The 23,043-nt window shown below is 47.0% G+C and overlaps 1 non-coding gene across 1 annotated transcript; it reads left to right on the forward strand.

Moving 5' to 3' along the window:
• The first annotated feature begins 22,749 nt into the window (after positions 1-22,749).
• TRNAE-CUC (transfer RNA glutamic acid (anticodon CUC)) lies at positions 22,750-22,822 on the forward strand. The gene has a single exon. It is a non-coding gene; the product is annotated as a tRNA-Glu (tRNA).
• The last annotated feature ends 221 nt before the right edge of the window (positions 22,823-23,043 follow it).

The following is a 23,043-nucleotide window of genomic DNA, read 5'->3' on the forward strand; positions in this document are numbered from 1 at the left end:
CTCTCTCTTTTCCTCTTTCTAATTCTGAAGCCACTTTTTGTGTGTATCTATATGAACATTTATTTCTCCAGGCCTGTGTTTACAGTTCTTTCTGGGTGAATCAATCTCTCAATCAATCCCTCTCCCTCTCTCCCCCTTTTCTCTTCCCTCCTCTTCCTTTCTGTGTTCCCCATGCCCCACTCAAGACTGCAAACATTTACAGGAGCCGCTAAGAAATCGGCTGAACTTCCCAGAGCAGGTGTTCTGTTCTGGGTCTTCAGAACGAGTGTGATGTTTCAACTCAAACAAACAGTCCGTGGAATCTAAGTAAGGAGGTTTGGAAGAGGTAGAAGAAAATCGTGCACAGCTCTGAAGCAGGACACAGACAGAGGGTCCAGAAGATGGCTGGACTACATTCTGCTTTGCAGCTTAGTCTTTTAAGGATGTTTTCGGGGGCTTCCCTGGTGGCGCAGTGGTTAAGAATCCGCCTGCTGATGCAGGGAACACGGGTTCGAGCCCTGGTCCGGGAAGATCCCACATACCGCGGAGCAACTAAGCCCGTGCGCCAAAACTACTGAGCCTGTGCTCTAGAGCCCGTGAGCCACAACTACTGAAGCCCTCGAGCCACAACTACTGAAGCCCGTGCACCGAGAGCCCATGCTCCGCAACAAGAGAAGCCACCACAATGAGAAGCCCGCGCACCGCAACAAAGAGTAGCCCCCGCTCACCGCAACTAGAGAAAGCCCGCGCGCAGCAACAAGACCCAATGCAGCCAAAAATAAATAAATAAAAAGATTTATTAAAAAAAAAAAAAAAGGATGTTTTCTGATTTTCCCTATATGGAGAGATCCTGGACTTTAATATCCCTAAAAAAGTTTCCCACTGGATAAAAGAGAATAAATTTCATTTATTTAATAGGACATCTGTGTGTCTAGGGTCGCCAAAGTTTACCACGTGAAATGGGGGAGAAAGAAGAGGTGAGAACCTAAGGTAAAAATTGTACGTACTCAAGATCAGCTCGGAAAATCCCTTAAGCTTCCAGTTACGCACAGTACATACTCTAGTACCGAACTGTTACACCTCCTGAAGGGTCAGAACCACACAGCTAGACAAAAGAAAGGTCACACACAGATACCCAGCAACCAACCTCTTGCCCTTAGCTGGCCGTCACTGCCTGGGGGCCATCACAGGTGACCGAAACTCAAGTCGGCCGGCTTGCCTGGAAGTTTCACGTGTTCTGCTTTAACCCGAAGCTTCTATATAAACCAGTCATGGTAACAGCTATGTCACAAGTATAGTTGATTACAATGTTGTGTTAGTTTCTTTTTTTTTTTTTAGTGATAAAGCTGTTATTCTGTATTTAAATTCATTTTAATTCAAAGTGATTCTTGTTTTGAATTTCTGAATTTTATTTTATTTTTTATACAGCAGGTCCTTATTAGTTAGCTATTTTATACATATCAGTGTATATACGTCAATCCCAATATCCCAATTCGGTGGTGGGATGAACTGTTGTGTTAAATCTCTGCTATACAGCAAAGTGACTCTGTTATATAGATATATATATATTCTTTTTCATATTCTTTTTTTTAACATTTATTTATGCATTTGGTTGTGCTGGGTCTTAGTCACGGCACGCATGTGGGATCTAGTTCCCTGACCAGGGATCTAACCCGGGCCCCCTGCATTGGGAATGCGGAGTCTTAACCACTGGACCACCAGGGAAGTCCCTCTTTTTCATATTCTCTTCCATGATGGTTTATCACAGGATATTGACTATAGTTCCCTGTGCTCTACAGTAGGACCTTGTTATTCATCCATCCCATAACAGATCTGTTCTCTTAATGTGAGTCTTAACAGGGAACACAGGCTTGAAAGCACCTATCAAGTGTTTTGCACACAGTAGGTAATGGGTTAATTTTGGTGGGTGTGAATTCTGCGGAGGGCCACATGCAAAGTGTTCTGTCCGGTGCGGCATTATGGAGGAGAACCCTTCTGCCCTTGGCATTGGGTCCCTGCTTGTGCTTGTGCCCCTGATCTCCGGTCTCTGTCTCCCTGGCATTTGCATCTTATTGGGGGTGGGGGTGTGTTCTGGGGGAGGGGACGGTTTTGCTCGGCATCTAAGAGTAAGGAGAGCACACTCACTCGCAACTCCATTCCATCACTCCAACTGGAGCCTGACTGCCCACGTGGAATCAAGAAACGCCCTGAAGGGTTTCCAGGTAAGAGCGTTCCATCAGGTTGAACAGGTAGGACAGTAGGTCACGAACGAGGAGGGAAGTAATGCAATGATGCAAAGTAAGGGAGAGTCACCACGGGGGACCGGCCTCAGTTTTCTCATCTGTAAAATGAGGCGGCGCACGACTAGCTCTCATTCAAGTCCCCATCACCCTCCCCTCCCGTAACCACCTCGTGTCACACACTCTGCCTGAGTGTGTGGTGCGCAAGGCACGCAGGGAAACCGAGCCAAGGAGGCTTCCGGGGTGGGCGGGACCCAGAACAGCCCACGTTCATCAGGCTCTTACCACATTCCAGACACTGTTCCATACATGACCACATGCACCCCTCACCCATCCCACGAGGTAAGCGCTACTGTCACCCCACTTTACAGAAGAGAGAATGAGATGGACCCCCAGTTACAGGACCAGTGGTGGGCAGGAACAGGATTCCACCCGCGCCTAGAGCAGCGGGCTGTTCCTGGATCCGTAAACATAATCATCTCTCCACACCGTACAGGAAAAGCACGACAACGGGGTAAACGAAAGTGCAAGAAGAACCAACCTCACGGAACAAAAGCAAAATCATGGTGCGTGCTGGCCACCAGGAGAGGGTCTTAAAACCACCTTCTCCGCAGCACACAGGAGGCAGCATTTATCGGGGGCCAGGCTGCCCCCCACTCACGGACGCGATCCTCGCCTTGTAACCGAGCAGGACCCAGTGAGGCCTTCGCAGAACAGACCCTCACCCATGCTCTCTACCTGCCTTTTGTCTGTAGAAAAACTGTAGTCAAAGAAGAAATTTAATCACAGAAGTGAGAAAATGCAGAAAAGTCAAGCAACACAAAATAACACTTGAGACATTAAATGAAGTCAAGGACCTTTTAGTTCTTCCTCGAAGATTATAGATAATATTCTGAGCCGCGTCCTTCGAGCTGTTTTGCAGATACTGAAACCCCCTCCAGGTGGAGGAAGTTAACTGCATGCTGCCCACCAGCACGGCAGACCCCAGACTGGTTGGAACCAGAAATTTGACTATGCTGACTCCGGATTACCTCACCACCAACCAATCAGAAGAAGGTCCCCAAGCTGACCACGCCCTGCTCCTTGAACTACTCTAAGACTCTTCACTGCCCCCTCCAGGGCGGGACACAGTCTTATGGGCACTAGCCCACTGTGACCCCCTGCGCCTGGCAAAGCAATAAAGCTGTTCTTTTCTCCTTCACCCAAAACTCTGTCTCCGACATTCAATTCAGCATCAGAGCACAGAGGCTGGGCTTTGGCAACACCTTCACCAGGGGATGACGTGGTGCCGACACCACCCACCGAAGCATCTTCCGCAGCAGCAAAGCCCAGGGCTAGATGCGAACTGACCATTCTCCTCCCCAGCGCCTCACTCCCAGCCACTCTCCCAACTGAGCCAGAGGGGGGGTCTAGTCAATCACTTTTCATAGGCACCACCTGGCAACACCAGACCTGTTTTGTGTGGCCCATGTTTGGGGCCCAGGGCGTGCCACCCCAAAATGTGTCTCAGTGGCATACTGACTATTTTGAACTAAAGTTTCTTAAGAAATGTGTGTTTGCCAAGGGGGAGGAGGGAGGGGAAGGGACGGATTGGGAGTTTGGGGTCAGCAGATGCAAACTATCATATAGAGAACAGATAAACAAGGTCCTACTGTAGAGCACAGGGAACTATATTCAATATCCTGTGATAAACCATCATGGAGAATATGAAAAACAATACGTATGTGCAGAACTGCATCCCTTTGCTGTACAGCAGAGACTAATACAAGCCTGCAAATCAACGATACTCCAATAAATTTAAAGAAAGAAAAAAGAGGGACACTCTGATCCTCTCTGTCTCCCTGAAGCAGGAAATAAAGGTCTCCCTGTATCTGGATGTAGAAGGACACCCTTGTCATCAGAGATGGGAGATTCAGGCCAAGAAACTGGTATAAAAAACTGTTACTTCTTTGCTTGATCACCCCAAGCCCAAACTCTGTTTAGATTCTTCACTAACTGGGCACCCCACACCGAAGTTTCTTTGTCCTGTCAACGCCTCACCAACGTACTTTTTCTTCGTCTAAAAAGTATAAAAGCCGCCTGCTTCGTCCACTTCTGAGGTCCCATTTCTATGAGGCCTCCACACACATGAATTAAAATGTACTTCTTTTCTCCCATGCATCTGTCTTGTGTCCAGTTAATTATTAGTCCAGCCACAGCACTCAAGGGGAAATCTTGAGTGAGGGGAAATCTCCCCCCCCCCCACCGCTAACACCCACATACATTACCTTTTCTTTTTAATGAACTAGTTGCCCACATTTTTTAAATTGGGATGTTTCCCAGAAACACCTGGAGTGACAGTTTCTCGTGGACACTTGGAAGTCCCGGCCACAGGGCACTCACCCTGCACCGGGGAACAAGTCCTTGGCCTTGGGTGGCAGCTGCACCGAGTCGTGGCCTCCACTCCCCAGGTCACCAGCCCCACTCGGCCTGCTGCCCCCTCCCTTTCCATCACCCACCTGGCCTTTGAAGAATGCAAACTGCACAATTTGGAAATAAGGCAACGAGCTCACGCGTGCCCTTTTAAGACCATTCGAGAACACTCAACAGCCACATGGAAATGTCACGGCATCCTCTAGGGAAAGGGGACTCCACTGGACTTACTATTTACTATCGATTAGGGCCCAGACTCCATACATGGAGATGTTAAATTGCAGAAGACTGACAAGCTGCAAACGACTTTTGTCCAGGAGATGCACGTGGGAAAGAAACCGCAGAGGTGACTGTTTACTGCCCACGGGGTGTCAAACTTTACAATCCTATTCCAGCTTTCTTTTACTTTTCCCACTGAATGTGTGTGTGTGTGTGTGTATCAGTTTCTCACAATCCCCTTTTCCCTAGATCTACCATGTCGCCAACTCTGAATTTGGCTGACTTTGTTCCATTAGGTTTTTAACTTAACATTTTGGAAAAAATCACAATTTTTAGAACGTTCTTCTCTGACAAACCTTTGATTCCTCCAGCGGGATGAACCCAGGGATGCTCCGGGTTCCACTGCAGGGGGTGTGCGTTCGATCCCTGGTCCCCGGTCAGGGAACTAAGATCCCACAAGCCGCACGCTTTCAAACTCATTTTACGAGGCCAGTCTTACCCTCGTAACATAACCGAGCAAGGACACCACACACAAAACAGGCCGATATCCCTGATGAACACAGATGCAAAAATCCTCAACAAAATATTAGCGAAATGAAATCAACAACATAAAAGAATCGTACACCACGATTAAGTGGAATTTATTCCAGGGAAGCATGGATGCTAAATAAGTAAATATAAAATAAAACATAAGACTGACTTGTCCACAAAATGCAGACGCTCTCACCCCTACATTTCAAGCCCCCAAATGAGGTGGGAATTTCAAGTTCAGTAGCCAACCAGGGAAAATTCATCCTTGCTGAGGGCTTGCTGGCTCTCTCCCTGCCTGATGAGACGAGAAACAGACCCACCTTATGGAGCGAGAGAGACACCAGGACCGCTGGACGGCTGCACATTGATGATACGTTCAGGCATCTGAACGCACAGGCATCTCTCTGCCCACAAAGCTCAAAGCATACCTGCCCTTTCTGTTCACTCTGAGTCACTAGTTCAACCTACTCCATCTGTGCTGTCTGAACTTTTCATCCCCAGTACATTCAGACTAATTCACAGCAGCCACTGAGGTTGATGGTTTGTACCTTCTTGTCACATCCTGGGGGCTACCAGCGGACGTCCTTCAGAAAGTTTAGAAGTAAATCTAATAGAGGGCCTTTCACACCCTCTATCAGATTTATCTGTTTATCTGAATTCCATCAAGAGGGAACACAGGAGAATCAGACCTAGAATGGGTCTGGGATTCAAAAGCTCTTAGCTAAGCCGTTTACCTACATGCTGCCCAGAACCATTCCATTGTAATAAAATTAAAACGCCACTGAAAGTTGACACCACCCAGGCTAAATGCTTGATGCTTTAAGAAGAAGCAAGATCAGCTTCGTTTTAAAAAAATTTTTTTTAAAGCCACAGGGCTTCCCTGGTGGCGCAGTGGTTGAGAGTCCGCCTGCCGATGCAGGGGACACGGGTTCGTGCCCCGGTCCGGGAAGATCCCACATGCCGCGGAGCGGCTGGGCCCGTGAGCCATGGCCGCTGAGCCTGCGCGTCCGGAGCCTGTGCTCCGCAACGGGAGAGGCCACAACAGTGAGAAGCCCGCGTACCGCAAAAGAAAAAAAAAAAGCCACAGCAGCCAAGCTACAGGACAGAAGCACCTAACAACACGCCTTGCATCTTGATGGAAAGAGGATACTGGTGGATGCAGACCCTCCGTCCACAGCGATGGAGGAATTCCAGGGCAGACTGAAATGAGGATTCAAGGCCACTCATCAATTCATTCAGATTACTGAGGCATCGAAAAGGAACGTGGACTTGGAGTGGGCAAGAGGCTGGTTGTCAGACAGATAAGTGCTGTGTCACACAAAAGTCACTACAATTTGTAGCTCGGGCAAGAGTCTGCATTACAGATCTTTGTGTCTCTCTTACAAGCTGGGTTTAAAAGGAGATGGTTCTTCTGTGGGAATGCTGGCGGGGAACATTGGGAACCCTTACCAAACAGCAAGGGGTCGGTTCTAGACCATCGCTAAGGGACCAGCCCAAAGGCACGGAAACCAGCAGGTGTCCAGATGCAAAACCGCAACCTTCCTGCTGGGTCACCCCTGCTGAGACTGGGGCGCAGAGCATGTGACATTTCACGTTAAGATGGGGAGTCTGCTATTTTAAGTAACCTGCTGGTCAGTTCTTTTGTAAAATAGTCTTATTTTGCACAGCCTAATTTTTCCAATTTACAATGATGGATTTTTGTCTTTGTTTGTTTTTTGCGTATATCAAGTTGCCTACAGCAGCCCTTACACATCTGCTCCCAAGCGAGATGTCCATAAGCCTGGCCAGTACTGCTTCAGGATAACACATGTGTCCTAAGAGCTATCAGAAAATGAGAGCACCGGGAACTATATTTAGTATCTTGTAATAATCTACAAGGGAAAAGAATCTGAAAATGTATATATATATATATACACACACACACACACACACACACACACATATGCATAACTGAATCACTGTGCTGTACATCTGAAACTAACACAACATTGTAGATCACCTCTACTGCAATTAACATAAATAAATAAATAAGTACATATATATACATATATAGGGACTGATGTCCTATATATACATATATAAGGACTGGTATATATATATAGGGACTGGTGTGAAATCAGTGGCTTTCCCCAGAGAAGAAAGTCTCCTGTAGCCCCAGCACATTTTAGTATATAAAATACTAGTGCGGTGATATCATGGTTTGGGTTTTTTTGGGTGGAGGAACATAACAGAATCTTTCCTGTCCTCTCCCAGTGACAGCACCCCCATGAACTGCTGCAGCCTCACCAATCAGTAGAGTCCATTCTTCCAGCAACTGTGTTTAGTCTAGGGCTGTGGTGGTTTTGAAATGTCTGCAAATTCTTCTGTCACTCATCCCCGCCCCTACCTGTACCGCGGCCAGCCCCACTGCAAGCTGGAACCGCTATTCGCTTCCAAAGAGTAGCACGTGGTGGAGATGATGGTGAGATCACAAAGGGCATGGTGGCACCCAGCCTGCCCTCTCCAGGCTGCCCTCTCTGGGGAAGCCAGCGCCACCTTGCAAGGATGCTAACAGCCCTGAAAAGTGGCCCAGCTGGGAAGGAACCAAAGCCGACTGGCCAGCCTTGGGAGACAGCCATTGTGGAATAATTCTCCAAGCCAGCCAAGCCTTCAGATGATTCCAGACTTCAGCCTTCGAGCCTCCCAGCTGAGGCCCGGGACATCGCAAAGCAAAGAGAAGCCACTCCCACAGGGCCCTGCCTGAATTTCTGTCCTAGAACCTGAAATGATCAAGGGTTATCTTGCTTTATGTCACTGTCATCATCTGGAGGTTGTCTGTTCCCTTCTGTCACTGTCACCATCCAGAGATCGGTTATTATAGAGGAACTGGTAACTAATACAAGGGCTGAGCACACGCCCACAGGCAGTCCAATAAAAGGAGGGGCCTTCGGTGGTAACCATGGGAAAAGAGGAAGTGTTTTTCCTGCTGAACGTGAAGCCTGGGGGGATGTAAGTCAGGAGCTGCTGGAGGCCGCCATGTGAGCAGACTGCCTGAGAAAAAGCCAATCCGGAGAATAGAAACAAGAGATGGGGAGAGACTGAGTGCTGAGGATGTCACTTGAGCTGCTGGATCAAGCTATGCCTGAAGGCCACCCTGGAATTTTTAGTTGTTTGAGCCAGTACATCTTCCCACCACCTGTGTTTTTACCTTAAGTCAACCCGGGTTGGAGTTCTCTCATTAGGTGTTCAAAGACCCCTGACTTGACACACTCAGTGTTTCCTGGGCTGCCTCTAGCATAGTAGACTAGGTGGCACACTTGATCGGCTATGTCCTTCTGAGGCAAATGGGTAGGTCCAAATGTTTGGAGCAAAAACAATCCTGCTACCTTGGCCATAGCCAATTACACTAAGGATTAGGGAAAGGCAGTCCAAAAGAGGTGAGGCGTACCCAAACTCCTTGTGATTCATTATGAAGTCTGCTATCGTGAACTTCTGCTCCTTACAGGGTCTCCTATGACAGAACCTATTTCCTAGTGGGAGAAGTTGGAAATCCAGAAAATAAACAGGCACACAAATAAATACACAAGATAATTCCAGATGTAAATGAGTGGCGTTAGCGGAACACGACAGAGTGTGGCCCTGGGGAGCTACGTGCACAGACTGGGCAGGGAAGACCCCTCCCCCTGTTCGCCAGTCAGGCACCGAATGCAAAGGTGCGAAGCCTGGGGAAAGATTTCTAGGCAGAGGAAACAGCAGGTGCAAACACCGTGAGAAGGAAATGAACTTGAAGGGGGAGTTCCACGAACAGACAAATGTGTCTGGTGTGGCTAGAACATGGGGAGGGGGAGGGGATACCAGGAGATGAGTCCAAGAGAAGCAGGAAGGAACACTGTGCACTGAAGAGTAGGAACTTGGGTTTATGATAGGTGTGATGGTCTGCCCTGCATTTTCTCCAAGCATCCTGGCTGCCGTGTGAAGAATGAACTGTCAGGAGTTAAGAGTCAGCAGCTAATCCGTAGGCTGCATGGACTCAGCACACCTGATGGGATTACCGGGGCTGCCTCTGTGCACTCTCTGCTCTAAGCTCTTTACGGCTATCACCTCACTGAATTCTCACAATCCCGTGAAGGAGTCATTTTCTAATTTGCATTTGGGAGTCAAAGGAATGGAAGAACATCCTTGCCCATGGTCAGGTGCCTAGCAGGTTGAGGGGTCTGGATCTGAACCCCGGCAGTCTGACTCCAGAGTCCCACCCCGCTGTGATACTTCCCTTGCTGTGTTCCAGGTCGGGGGTTATCCCACTATTTCAGGCGGTGTCTGCCAACAACCCAGAGGCCATTGTTAGGAGTTGGTTTGGGTTTTCCTATCACACTACTGTGGTTCCACTGAACACACACTGTGGTTCCACTTTACACCAGGGGGTAAAGATGTATGTTCAAGGCAAAACCAAACCTACAGCGACAAGTAGTGGTGGCATGAGGCCAGAGATGCAGTGGGGTTGACTTCAAGTGGGTAGAAGGTACCTCCTGGGATACGAGAAATCATCTATATCTTGATTGTGACAACGCTGACACGGTGCATACGTTTGTCAAAATATCACTAACTATACAACTGAAACGGGTATGCCTGACTGTATGCAAATGACACCTCAATAAAACTAACAGAATTCGTTAAGTCTATATTCATTTCTAGTGAATAACTTCTTTGGATTTCAGTGAGTATATCCTATACACACAATGAAAAGGCATATTACAGCTTCCAGCAGAACCTCCTGGAAGATGTATGCATGAGAAAAGGCTCCTTCAGTCAGCCCCTGTGATCCAGGCAAACTCCATCCATGCAGGATTTCATGCAGCAAAAGCATCTGGGCTGATGCAACCCAGCCCACCGCTATGCCCTGCGCGTCTGTAGGCAGGTGCCAGCCGTGTGCACAGCTGATTCAAGTAAAACCTGGGCAGATGCTTCAGCACCCCAAGACCACACAACCGGCCTTCTACGGCTGAAACAAGCTGACATTCCGGAAGTTCCTTTCTCCAGCAGCTCAGGATGTAACACACTGCCCCCCATGCCCTCTCTGCACCACCACCCCCCGCCCCGTCCTGCCCCCAGCACTTTGGCTGTCCTCCAGCAAAAGGAGCAAGTTCAGAGGCACCTGTCTGGCCATGAAAAGGCAGGGAGTGAAGCAGGAGCCCCCAGCAACAAAGCGACAGCAGTTTTACATCGAAGATCCAGACTTGCAAGGACCTGGCCCCCGCTTCACCGCTGTGGGCTGCAAACTGGCCACTTCCCCGCCGCACCCAGCCCGCAGAACTATTCCCAACCATCACAGTGTTTCTGTTTTTCTTTGTTTCTTACTTACTTTTGAATGTCAATGTCTTAAGGCAGGACCAGACACTCCAGCACCCCCTGCACCCCATTATATTTTGTCCGATGCCCAGCCAATTCCCATAATTAAAACACCTCCTGGCACCTAAAGATATGTGTCCATCACTCTGCTTTAAACAAAGCACCGCAAGCAGACACCTGCCCAAGGTCAGCACCAAAGCACGGAATGGCCTTTTTCAGCTTAATTGTATGCCCCAAATTAAATATAGTAAACTAGAAAAAGTAATTCTTTTTCAAAGTACGCACGAAAATCCTTTTTCATCTGAATTAGGAGCAATTATCTTGCTATGCTTCTTGAGCTCTACATCACCCAGTGGAGATTTACGGAAGGAAGGGTTTAATGATTAATTTTTCCACCAATGGGTTTGCAGCGTGAGATGAACATACAGGCATGTCTGTATCTATATCCGTATACGTCATACCCGTACCTACATCCATACCTGATATACTAAAAACTCTACCTGGCCTCTGTCTGGGTCCCTGTCACCAAGCTTCAAAAACCTTTGGAATTCTCCTCAGTGATAAAAGACTTTGCTATTCACAAGTGTGTGCTAATGAGGTGACTTGTGGGTGGGGCCTTAGAAAACGTCAATGGAAGGGGCTGACCACACCAGAAACACCAAGGAGGTGAGCAGAGGGATAGAACTTGCAGCTCACACCCCAATCCCTGGGAGATGAGGCGGCCAATAGTTTCATCAGCCATGCCTTTGGAATGAACTCCATAAAAAACCTCTGACCTCTGCGCTCAGTGGAGCTACCTGTTGGTGAACACATCCAAAGCTGACAGGGTCATCTACCCAGATTTCCCAGAGTTCATCAAAGCTCTGCGTCCACTGCCCAGACCTTGTCCTGGGCCTCTCTTCCATTTGTCTGTTCCTGACTTGTGTCCTTTATAATAAAACCATCACTGTAAGTACAGTGTCCAGGGAGGTCTGCGAGTTGATCTGAAACCAAGCGGGGCCCTGCTGGGGCTCCTGGGCACAGAAGCTTTCTGTCCCCCGTTTCTTGTAGGCAAGACTCCAGCCTCCATGACCTCCCCTGAGTTCCAAAGGGCAGATTCGAACAGTTGCTAATCAAGGAGGGGGAGGGCAGCCAGGAAACCACCTGAGGCGAGATTAAAGGGACCCGAGAAGCTCATCAAGGTGAGGAGACCCGGGGGCTTCCCTGGTGGTGCAGTGGTTGAGAGTCTGCCTGCCTATGCAGGGGACGCGGGTTCGTGCCCCGGTCCGGGAAGATCCCACATGCCGTTGAGCCTGCGCGTCCGGAGCCTGTGCTCTGCAACGGGAGAGGCCACAACAGTGAGAGGCCCGCGTACCGCAAAAAAAAAAAAGTTGATGAGACCTGACTGCCTGAGACCCTGCACACACCCTCATCTTGTCAGCAACCCACCCTTGAACTATTGCTGTAAAACCCCTCATCAAACCCTCCAGGGTTGGGACACATAGTTTTTGAGGGCAGGAGCCCGCTGTGGCCCCCTCGGCCTGGCAAAGCAATAAAGCTCTCCTTTTCTACTTCACCCAAAACTCCGAGATTCGATTTCGCACCGGTGCAGAGGCTGAGCTTTCGGCATCAGTTCTAGCAAGTTATGAAACCCCAACAAAGGTCACGGGGACCCCAGAATTTGTAGCCAAGTTGGACAGAAGCACGGGTAGCCTGGGGACCCCCCTCGCAGCTGGTGTCTGAAATGAGTGGGGTCCGGCTGGAATGGAGCCCTTAACCTGTGGGTCTGTACTGACTCTGGGGAGTTAGTCGGGATCGAACTGAATTGTAGGATATCCGGTCCATGTCAGGGAGCTGGTGTCAGAGACATTACCGATACGTACATCTATACAAAGAGACAGAAGAGTCCAGTGGTCACTAAGGCTGCCGTCCCCAGAATTGGGACCCTGGGACGCACACCCACTTCTATTCTGAAGGAGCCCGTGACCCAGGAGTAGTGGAAATCTATTGTTCGTCCATGTGCAGTTGCAACTTGGGCCTTAGGCCAACGACAATTCATCATGGAACTAACCATCATGGAACTAACCAATTCATCATGGAACTAATTCATCATGGAACTAACCATGATCCATTGCAAATCCAATGAGAGTCAAGTTGGAAACTCTTGGGAAAGCCTCAGGGCAAAGCAATGTTCTCTTTCTTTTCTACTAAAGTTGCCCAGTGGATAGGATGCAAAACTGGAGTTGTTAACAGTCATCCTGGCACCGTGAGGGCAGGGCTGCCCAAGAATGAAACCAACATAAAATAAAACAGAGCCAAGAAACAGAAAGAGATGGAGTCCTGATGGCATCTCTATGCCAAAATGCAGAGTACCCCGGCCTCTTAGTTATGCAAGTCAGTAAGTCCCTCTTTCTTTGTGAGCCAGTTTGAGTTGGGTTTTCTGTCATTTGCACCCCAATGAGTCGTGAAAATACGCGAGGCTGAAATCCACTTGAACTCTTCCAGCAAACAGAGGCAACTTAGGAAGCCTCTAGATATTGGTTCTACTTGGTAGATGCTGGAACTAGCTCACAGCAGCTTTCAGGAGCCAAGGGTTAATCCTCCAGGAATTTCGCAAATCATTTGTTAAACTCTTAGTAGCTTGCAATTAGCCACGCATGTGTAAGAACCAACTGCTAAACGTTTACCAGCAAAATTGTAGTTCTCGAGTCAAAAAAACTGTCTTCAGAGGTCAGAGGGTGGTTCAAGGCCTGTCTTGGAACCCCCCAAGCCCCTCCAGCTTTGATGTTCCCTTCTCATTTCCAGCCTCCGCAGCCCGGGCCCCAGGAACTGGAGGGGAAAGGGATGTGCGGAAGATGCAGCGTCCTATCCACATCTGCCGGGTCTACGTAGACCTCCCGTTTTCACAGTCTAGACTCAGACAAAGATACGGGCTCCTGGAGGCCGTCAGATTCTTCAAAGCTGCCTAGACACACATGCTGCCGTACACCTTCCAGTAAGTTCCATCCAAGACCAACACGAGACCACTTTCTAATTTAGGGACTTCTCAGCGTTGACAGTGGGCTACACACATAGGACAAAATCCCTCTACTGAGTTGTTAAAGAAATAGACAGCAGAGCCTGTTTTAATACCTAGTCTCTTTTTCCCGATAGGAGGAATTCTCCCCAAGAAAAAGTAGGAGTTGAAAGGCACAGAATCCCTAATCCGAAGCGGAAAAATGGAAGACGTTTACAGCATCGAGAATGTGAACTTCGTGATCCTGTATCTCCAAACTGAACATCACAGTCCACTGTGATGCAGCCTCTGCTCAGGGCCCCCAGCTGCGTGCGGTATTATCTCCTCAGCATTAGCTGTTCAAAAGAACTTTTTATCTTTTTTTTCTTTTATTTATTTTTTTTTAGCATCTTTATTGGAGTATAATTGCTTTACAATGGTGTGTTAGTTTCTGCTTTATAACAAAGTGAAGCAGTTATACATATACATATGTTCCCATATCTCTTCCCTCTTGCGTCTCCCTCCCTCCCACCCTCCCTATCCCACCCCTCTAGGTGGTCACAAAGCACCGATCTTGGCTGCAGGATGACTTAAGAACGTATCTTCCTCCCAGTCTAGAAGCTTTAAAGGCCAAGTCTGCTCCCCCCAAGGAAGAAAAGAAATACAAGGAAGTTGTTTAGAGGCCTGTTGTTCGTGTAATGTGTCCGTCTAAGAGCCAAAACTGTGAAATTTTCACAGCAAAAGCCAACGAACAGTTCTGAAACCGAGCAGGACCCTGTGGGGCTCCTGGGCACAAAAGTCTTTGTTTCCCCACCCACCCCCACCCACCCCCATTTTCTTTTTTGTGGGAGGCTTCATTCAGCCTCCGAGACCTTCCCTGAGTTCCAATGGGCAGGTTCAAACAGTTGCTAATCAGGGAAGGGAGGGGATGCGGAGACAGCAGAGGAGTAGTCAAGACACAATAGTGCAGCTTTGGGGCAGGTCCTGGTTCCGCCCCAAAGAATATACATAACAGTATCTATGAGCCCTTTTGCAGATACTGAGACCCCCAGCTGGTGGGAGAAGTTAACTGTCTGCTGCCCACAAGCACGTAGACCCCAGACCGGTCGGAACCAGAAGGTTGATGATGCCGATTCCCGACTACCTCACCGCCAACCAATCAGAAGAAGGTCCACAAGCTGACCACGCCCTCTTTGAACCACTGCTATAAACCTCCTCACTACCCTCTCCAGGACAGGATTTTGAGGGCATTAGCCCACCGTGGCCCCCTTTGCCTGGCAAAGCAATAAAGCTACACTTTTCTACTTCATCCAAAACTCTGCTCCGAGATTCAATTCGGTACCAAGGTACAGAGGCCGAATTTCGGCCACAGTTCTCAATGCACTTTTCAGACACCTCTATGTCTATGGGGTGTAACCCCAAACAGAAGTTTTTGGGTTAAATGCCAAAGGGGGATGTCAACTGTCCATGCTTGGACGGGTAAGGTGATTTCTCCCACATCAACAAATCCATTAATAAAAGATCTACTTTGCTCGAGATTCAAATAAGTTAGAGCTGAACGTGTCCTTGGAAATCATGTAAATTCATCCCTCACACAATACAGATACAGAGAGAGAGACGCAGGTGCCTTTCAATAAACATCAGAAAGCATGTTCCACGGAGCCAAAGATTCCTTCTTTCAGAACAGACCAGGCAGCTCTCCTGGGAATACCTAAATCTTACTCTTGTCTTGTTGGAAGCCCTAAACCAGTCACATTTCTGGCCTGATTGCTCTATTAGAAAAAGAAAGTGAGAGAAACACTTAAAAATTCTTGTACTATGATTGTCGTGTTTTGATCGAATAGTTCAGACGGTTATTTTTCCTTTAATTCATTGCATCAGACGTGCAACAAAGACTATTTATCTTCCGATCTCTTTGTCTCTCCTTCTAAGATCTGATGGGAGAGGGGCCCTCCGAGCAGATGCATTATTCTGCTTGTGAGTAACAAAATGGAAAGGCACACTGCGTGCCAAGAGGGAAAAAAAGCTGTTGTGATTGTCATTATCACACCATTTCACTGATTCACTACAACTCAAAGAAGGGCAGAAATGAAGACAATTAAGAGAACCAGACTGCTGTGGCCTACGTGATTATAAAAACAAACAATAGGAATTTAAGCTGATTTGTCAAAAGCAGCAGGAAGTTCCAGCAACAGAATTTTTAAAAGCCCAGCTCTTTGCCAAACTATTGCAATGGTGAGACACTAAACCAGCGTGAACCCCTTGCACAAAGAAGGACGCATCTCCTCGAGGTGCTACTACCTTGTTTCAAATCAGCTCTTTTACAAAGAGACTCAATCAAATCCACCAACGATCAAACTCACAAAGATCTGACTTCACAAAAGCAAAAATATACCCTTTGCTTTCATTTTTGTGGGTAAAAACAAACAAACAAACAGGTTCTCTTTGAGGATAAATTTCATATAATTGGTGAGAGAAAAGTATTCCAGGAAGAACTGAGAGTTAAGGAGATGACAAATTTTTTGAATGTAAATTGGATCGTGTCCCTCTGTTTTTTTAAAAATTCCCATCAACTTCCCATCGATTTACCCTCTGTGAACTGTTTTCTGCCTGCATCTCAGATTCCACTGCCTGTATTGGCTACATCCCACCCCCAGGAACCTGCTTACGACAGGGGTCAGAAAACCAGGGATCCTGGATTGAATCCAGACTGCCATCTGTTTCCATACAGCCGCAAAGTGAAAATGGTTTTTACGTTTTTAAATGGCTCCAAAAAAAAAATTTTTTAATAGAGGAAGAATATTTCATGACATGTGAAAAGCATATGAAATGCTAATGCAAGTGATTATAAATAAAGCTTTATTGGAACAGAGGCAGGGACATTTTGTTTACACAACGTCTGGCTGCTTTCACATTGCAACTTGAGAGTCGACTGGTTGTGACAGAGATCGTAGGGCCCGCAAAGCCTCAAAGACGTGCTAGTTTGCTGAACCTGGCTTAGAACATCAAGCTTACTCATACTTTAGGGCCTTCACGGGGACTCTAGAAAGTTCTGGTCCCAGATATCCTCATAAATGCCTCAGGTCTTGTCTTAACCGGTTCAGGCTGCTGTGACAAAGTACCGTAGATGGCATGGCTTACAAAGAACCTCAATTCATTCCTTGCAGTTCCGGAGGCTGAAGTCCAAGACCAGGGCACCAGTATGGTCGGGTGCTGGTGAAGACCTCCTTCCTTCCGGGTGAGAGGGCCATTTTCTCACTGTAACCGCACATGACAGAGGGCAGAGGCAGGAAACAAGGGCACTAATCCCATCCATGAGAGCCCCACCCTCATGACCTCACCTAATCCTAATCACCTCCCAAAGGCTCCACCTCCTAAGACCATCACATTGCGGGTAGGGGTTTAACATCGGAATCTGGGGGAGAAACAAACATAACGGGTCTCTACTTAAATGTCACCTCTACCGGGGTGGCTTCCCCGACCACCTCATCCACAGACCAACCCACCTCATTCTTGATTCACTCCGTATTTCTTCCTTCCTGGCACACAGCATTTCTGAAATTATTCTGTACATCACTTTTTTATTGTCTGCCTCCCCACTAGAATATAAGCTCCATGTGGGCATACTCTTCTGTCCTATTCACCACAGTGCCCTGCACATGCAGGCGCTCACCAAATATTGAAAGAATGATGAATGAATGATTGAATGAACTCACAGCAGAGAAAGCACCAGGATGACTGTTTGGCCTGAACCTGCTATGTGCAAAGGACCTCCTTTACAATGCTGTGTTAGTTTCTGCTGTACAGCACAATGAATCGGTTATACATATACATCTATCCACTCTTTTTTAGATTCTATTCCCATATAGGTCGTTACAGAGTACTGAGTAGGGTTCCCTGTGCTATACAGGAGGTCCTTATTAGTTATCTCTTTTATATATAGCAGTATGTATATGTTGATTGTTTTTAATTAATTTTTATTGGCGTCTAGTTGATTTACAGTGTTGTGTTAAGAAGCGTTAATTATTAAACGTAAACATTGAATGCCTCACAGAATTTGGGCATTTCTTCTGCTTCTGGTACTCTTCTATCTTCTGCTTAAATGTAATAATGGACTCAAAAAGTAATGAAACGATGCTGTCCTGACTCACCCTTAGAAAGGCCTTGTAGGTTCAAATTAAGACAGTGTTAAAGGGAAGAGACAGGGACATCCAGCAGGCTCGACTCAGAAGAGCGACACTGCCATCCTGGCCACTCAATGGCCTGGAGCTGCAGTTCAGGGATGGGACGGGTGACAAAATGAGCGAGGCCTGAGGCAAACAGCAGCCCTTTAGCCCCCAATGAGGGACCCGCGCCCAGGCTTCCAACTTTCAAAGGCACCAGAGACCCAAATGCACGTGAACTCTCCTGATGTGAAAATGTCGACAATTAAGAAAACAACCGATTGATCAAACACATGCCTACAGGCAACGTCTGACCTACCGGCTGCCATTCTGTCAACTCTGGCCTGGAGAGTTCCAAATAAACCAACATTCCCACATTCACTCATTCATTCATTATTTACAAGAGCTCTGAACCTCTTCTCTATGTCCTCAGCATTGGTAAGTGGGCTCCCTCATGCTGTACACGAATATTCACCACTAAAGGGGCGGGAAAGGAGCCCAGAAGTGTTCATTCCATTCCTAATACAACTGTTTGGTGATTTACACTCAGCCCTTAGCATCCTCATCAAATCATTATTTCCAACTCTGCAAAAGCTCTCCACTTAGAAGCCTGTGCTGAGATGCAGTGGAAATAACGGCTGGCACTCCTCCCGGCTGTCTCCATGGCCATGGCTGTACTCCCCCCATGAGTGTATCTATCAAGACTCTTTCAGCAACAAATGACACAAACCTAAATCAAATCAGCTTAAAGGAAAAAAAAAAAGAGAGATTTTACTGACTCATGTAACTGAACTGTTCTGGGGTCAACCTGGTGGCTTCAGGCATGGCTGGATCAAGCCTCATATAACACCGTCACACTTGTCTTCTCTCGGTGTCTTTGCGTTGGCTTCATTCTTGGGCTCTCTGACGTGGCCCCCAGCAACCCCAGCTTGCATCACCCTTACTGCCATTCATCCCCACAAAATGTGACCTTATCTCTTCCAAGGTTTCCACCAAAAGCCATGAAACTGTCTCCCATTTGCTGAAACTGGATCAGGTACCAAGTCTCAGCTCACTCACCGCGGCCAGTTGGATGGAATGTGGTGGCGGCCTCACTCCGGGTCCATGTACCCACATCTGGAACCAGCCTCACTCTAGGGACTGATATGGGGGATGGGGTGACTCCCCCAGAAGGAAACAAGATGAGGCTGTAAGTAGTGGGATGGAGGCTGGGTGTGCAAACACACTTTCTATTCACTGCGATGGGCGTGACCCTCCTCCCCACCTCAGAATGCGGCGTATCTTTATGAAGAAACAACCTCCTTCTGACCTCGTGAAGAAAGAACAACAGGAAACTAGCACTACTGTCCTGAGACAGAGTGAAACGGCTAAGGTGCAGACACACTCGGACAACCACACACGGGTGAGATGAACTACAGAGAGATGCTCGTGACCTTTCCTTAATCCCAGCCACTTCCTGCCCACGTGTCAGACTCAGGAACCCAGCAGATGGACAGCTGATTCTACCAGGCGCTTGTGAGCCAAGGGAAGCGTGTGTCCCTATCTGCTCAGCTGAGAAACATCCTTCAACGCTTAGGACAAATAAGGTCAAAGAGTGTCATTCATCTGCCTCCTACTGGCAGCCTGCAAATCAACAGGGGCCAAACAGCAGGCACGCTCTTCGAGAACAGCAGCCTAACTCTACCTGCTGACCAAACACACACACACACACACACACACACACACACACACACACGTGCGCACGCACGCGATAACCTGAGCCTCATCCCGCAGCCTCCCCACAGAGCTGTTAGCACCGATGACCACCCATTCCAGAAAGCTGACTCCTGGGTGTCTCTCCTCCCAGTACACCAGAGAGGTTATTCTAACGTCTTCATATCGACCACTCACTGTAACATACACGCGTGAGGCAGCACGGACTTATCTTCGATCCCAAAGTGATGACTAAAGCCTAGAATCGATCTTACGGACGGGGGTCACTTTCTGTCCCTTTTGCCCTAAGAACTGAGACCCTCTGTATCCCCAAGGCTTAACCAACAAGACTAAAAAACTAAGACCATCTACACTGAAACGGCCTTACGATCTGTTCTAGGAAATTCCCGTCCAGGAAGATAAGACTGTGAAATAATACGGAACCTCACTGTTGGCTTCAGGAAATTGCTAAAAACTGTTTTACGGAAACAATCTATTGCTCTCCTGGGCAAAGAAGCCCGTTTTCAGAGCGACATATGGCTCACCTGGCCTCAAAGCTCACTTATAAAATAACTGTGGCTCCAGCTTCCCCACAAGTCCTTCACTTTGCTGTCCACCTGATCCCCAAACTGAAAGACTCACCTTAAGCTAGTGGGGCTCAGACTCCAGAATTCTAAATATCCATCCCTGACCTCCCTTTTCTGGGATACTACTGTCAGACTCAAGAGGTGCTTTTTTTTTTTTGGCTGTACCACGTGACTTGCAGGATCTTAGTTCCCCGACCAGGGATCGAACCCAGGACCCGGCAGTGAAAGCACTGAGTCCTAACCACTGGACCGCCAGGGATTCCCCAGAGGTGCTTTTTGTTTTTGTTTTTGTTTTTTTAAACTGCAGTAGTAATAAAATGAGCTCTGATTAATTAGGCGATTATACTGGAGGTCTTTTGGTGATGAATGGCTGCCACCTCCGGGGATTTCCTGGAACGTCCCTGCAGATTTCATTCCCAGGCTCCCATGTCAGCTGGATGCAGGCAGGGCTGGACCAATGAGAGCTACTGGCAGGACACTGGAGGGTAAAAGAGAGAGATGCCAGGGTTTCTGTCCCCTCACATTGGGGTGTCTTCCTTACTCTGCAGTCAGCTGCATCTCTTTCTTTTGGCGGTCCAGCAGGTAACGCTTCTCCTCGAAACAGGACGGTGGGGACCCATCTCCTCCCCTTGTCCCTTCAGTCTGGAGATGCTGGGGGGCCCTGCTGTAGGCAATCTCTGAATTCCCTCAGCTGTCCCCAAAATGAAATAAGACGATGCTGTGAGAAGCCGGATGGATGCTGAGTGTGCAAACATACTTCCTGTCCACTATGATGGGCATGAATCTCCTCCCCACCCAAGAATGTGGTATATTTTTATGAAGAAACAACCTCCTTCAACCTTGGAAAGAAAGAACAATAGGAAACTATCACTATTGTCCAGAGTTGAGACCGAGTTTCTTCTACTAAACTGATGTCTTCTCCTACATTCCCTGTGTGGACAATATTTTAACACGCTTTCTGTTTTCCTGGTTAAACCAAAAGGGATACATAAAATAATTCCACTAGGGAAATAAATGTCGTGAAATAAATCCCGAACATCACCTCATCCCCGTATCACTGCCCCACAGCATCTGTGCCTCAGAGTCAAAATCACCTGGGAAGCTTTTAGAACTAGACCCTTGTCTGGGTCCCACCACAAATCAAAGAAATCAGAATCTCTGGGTCTGTATTTTTTTAAAGTTTTTGCCTAAGATGCAGAGAACAGGGGGGAAAGGACTGCTCCCCTCCTAACAATAACAACAGTAACAAAAACGCTGGATACACTACAGACTAACAGAGTTTCACAAACACATCAAAGAGCTGAGGTTGCATAGAAACCAAATAGCCTGAAATCCGAGAAAAGAGAGGTTCCTTCAAAGGACAAGAGACACTGGCTCACCTGTGCCGGAGCTCGGGCAGAAGGGATTCCAGGTGCCGTGCAGGTGGATCCTGGTATTCAAGGTGGACAACCTCATGGCCAGATGGGGGATCTTGGCAAAGAGATGGAAACTTAGAAAATGTCAGATGGGAATGTTAGAAATAACACAGTAATGAAAAGCCCGCAGTCAGAGATGAAGAATGTCTTCAGTGGGCTTATTCGTAGGCTAAACATGGCTAAGGGAAGACTCAACGATAGGAAAACGGGTCAAAAGAAGTTACTGAAACTGCAACATTATGAGAAAAAAAAGAAGAGTAAGAAAACAGAGCATCTAGGACCTGAGGGACAATGTGAACAAGTCCAGCATATGTGTAATTGGAATCACAAGAGAAGAGAGAGAGAAAAGAAGTTAATACCTGAAAACAGAACAAGTGCTCTTCCCCAAAATAATGAAAGTTATCAAACCACAGACCAAGAAGCTCAGAGGATCCCAACCGGATAAATAAATGCAAAAGAGCACATCTTGACACATCTTATCCAAACTGCCGAAAAAGAAAGAGAAAGAGAAAACTTAGAGGGCAGCCCAAGAAAAAAGACACATTACAAACAGAGAAACAAAGATAAGGATTTCAGTAGACTTCTTCTCAGAAGCTATATAAGCCAGGAGACAGCAGAGTAACATCTTTAAGTAAACACTTTCAGAACTAAAAGTAAAGGTTTTTCGGAAAAGTGAAAACCAGGAATGCATCACCATCAGATCTCTGATATGAAGTTCTTCAGGAAGAAGGAATATATTACCAGACAGAGACTTGGACCTACACAAAGAAATGAAGACTTCTGGAAATGGTTAAAATGTAGGTAGATATAAAATCCACTTTTTTCTTACTTACAGTTGTTCTAAAAGATGACTGATTGTATAAGGCGAAAACAATAACAATAGGAAAAAGCATAAAAAATGCCTGACCCATGACAGAAACCAAATATTCATTTCCTTCCCCCATTTCATTTTTTCCAGTAAAGAAAGTATGTTTAAAAAATTAACAGTAATAACTATATACTGTGGGTTTATAGCATGTGTAAAAATAAAAAATGATATTAATAAAACTAAAAGTGGGAGAGAGGAAATGTAAATATACTATCTGGAGGTTCTTACACTGTATGTGAAGTGGTGTAATATTCTTTGGAAATTAGATTGTAATAAGTTAATAGTCTGTATTCAAAACTCTAGGGCAATTACTGCAGTGATTTTAAAAAGGTACAAGTGAGAATTCCCCGGTGGTCCAGTGGTTAGGACTCTGCACTCTCACTGCCGAGGGCCCAGGTTCAGTCCCTGGTCGGGGAACTAGGATCCCACAAGCCACACAGTGTGGTCAAAAAAAAAAAAAAAAAGGGTACAAGTAATAGCCCAACAGTAGAGATAAAATAGAATTACAAGTAATGTTCAATTAACTAAAAAACAGTCAAGGGGGTGCACAGGGAACAGAAAGAATATCCTACAACTAGGAAGATGATAGATTTTAACCTAATCAGATATGAAATTATATGACATGTAAATTGTCTAAA

The sequence above is a fragment of the Aethalodelphis obliquidens genome, unplaced genomic scaffold (genome assembly GCF_003676395.1).
Source record: "Aethalodelphis obliquidens isolate GAN/ISIS:26980383/991018 unplaced genomic scaffold, ASM367639v1 scaffold28, whole genome shotgun sequence".
Classification (NCBI taxonomy): domain Eukaryota; kingdom Metazoa; phylum Chordata; class Mammalia; order Artiodactyla; family Delphinidae; genus Aethalodelphis; species Aethalodelphis obliquidens.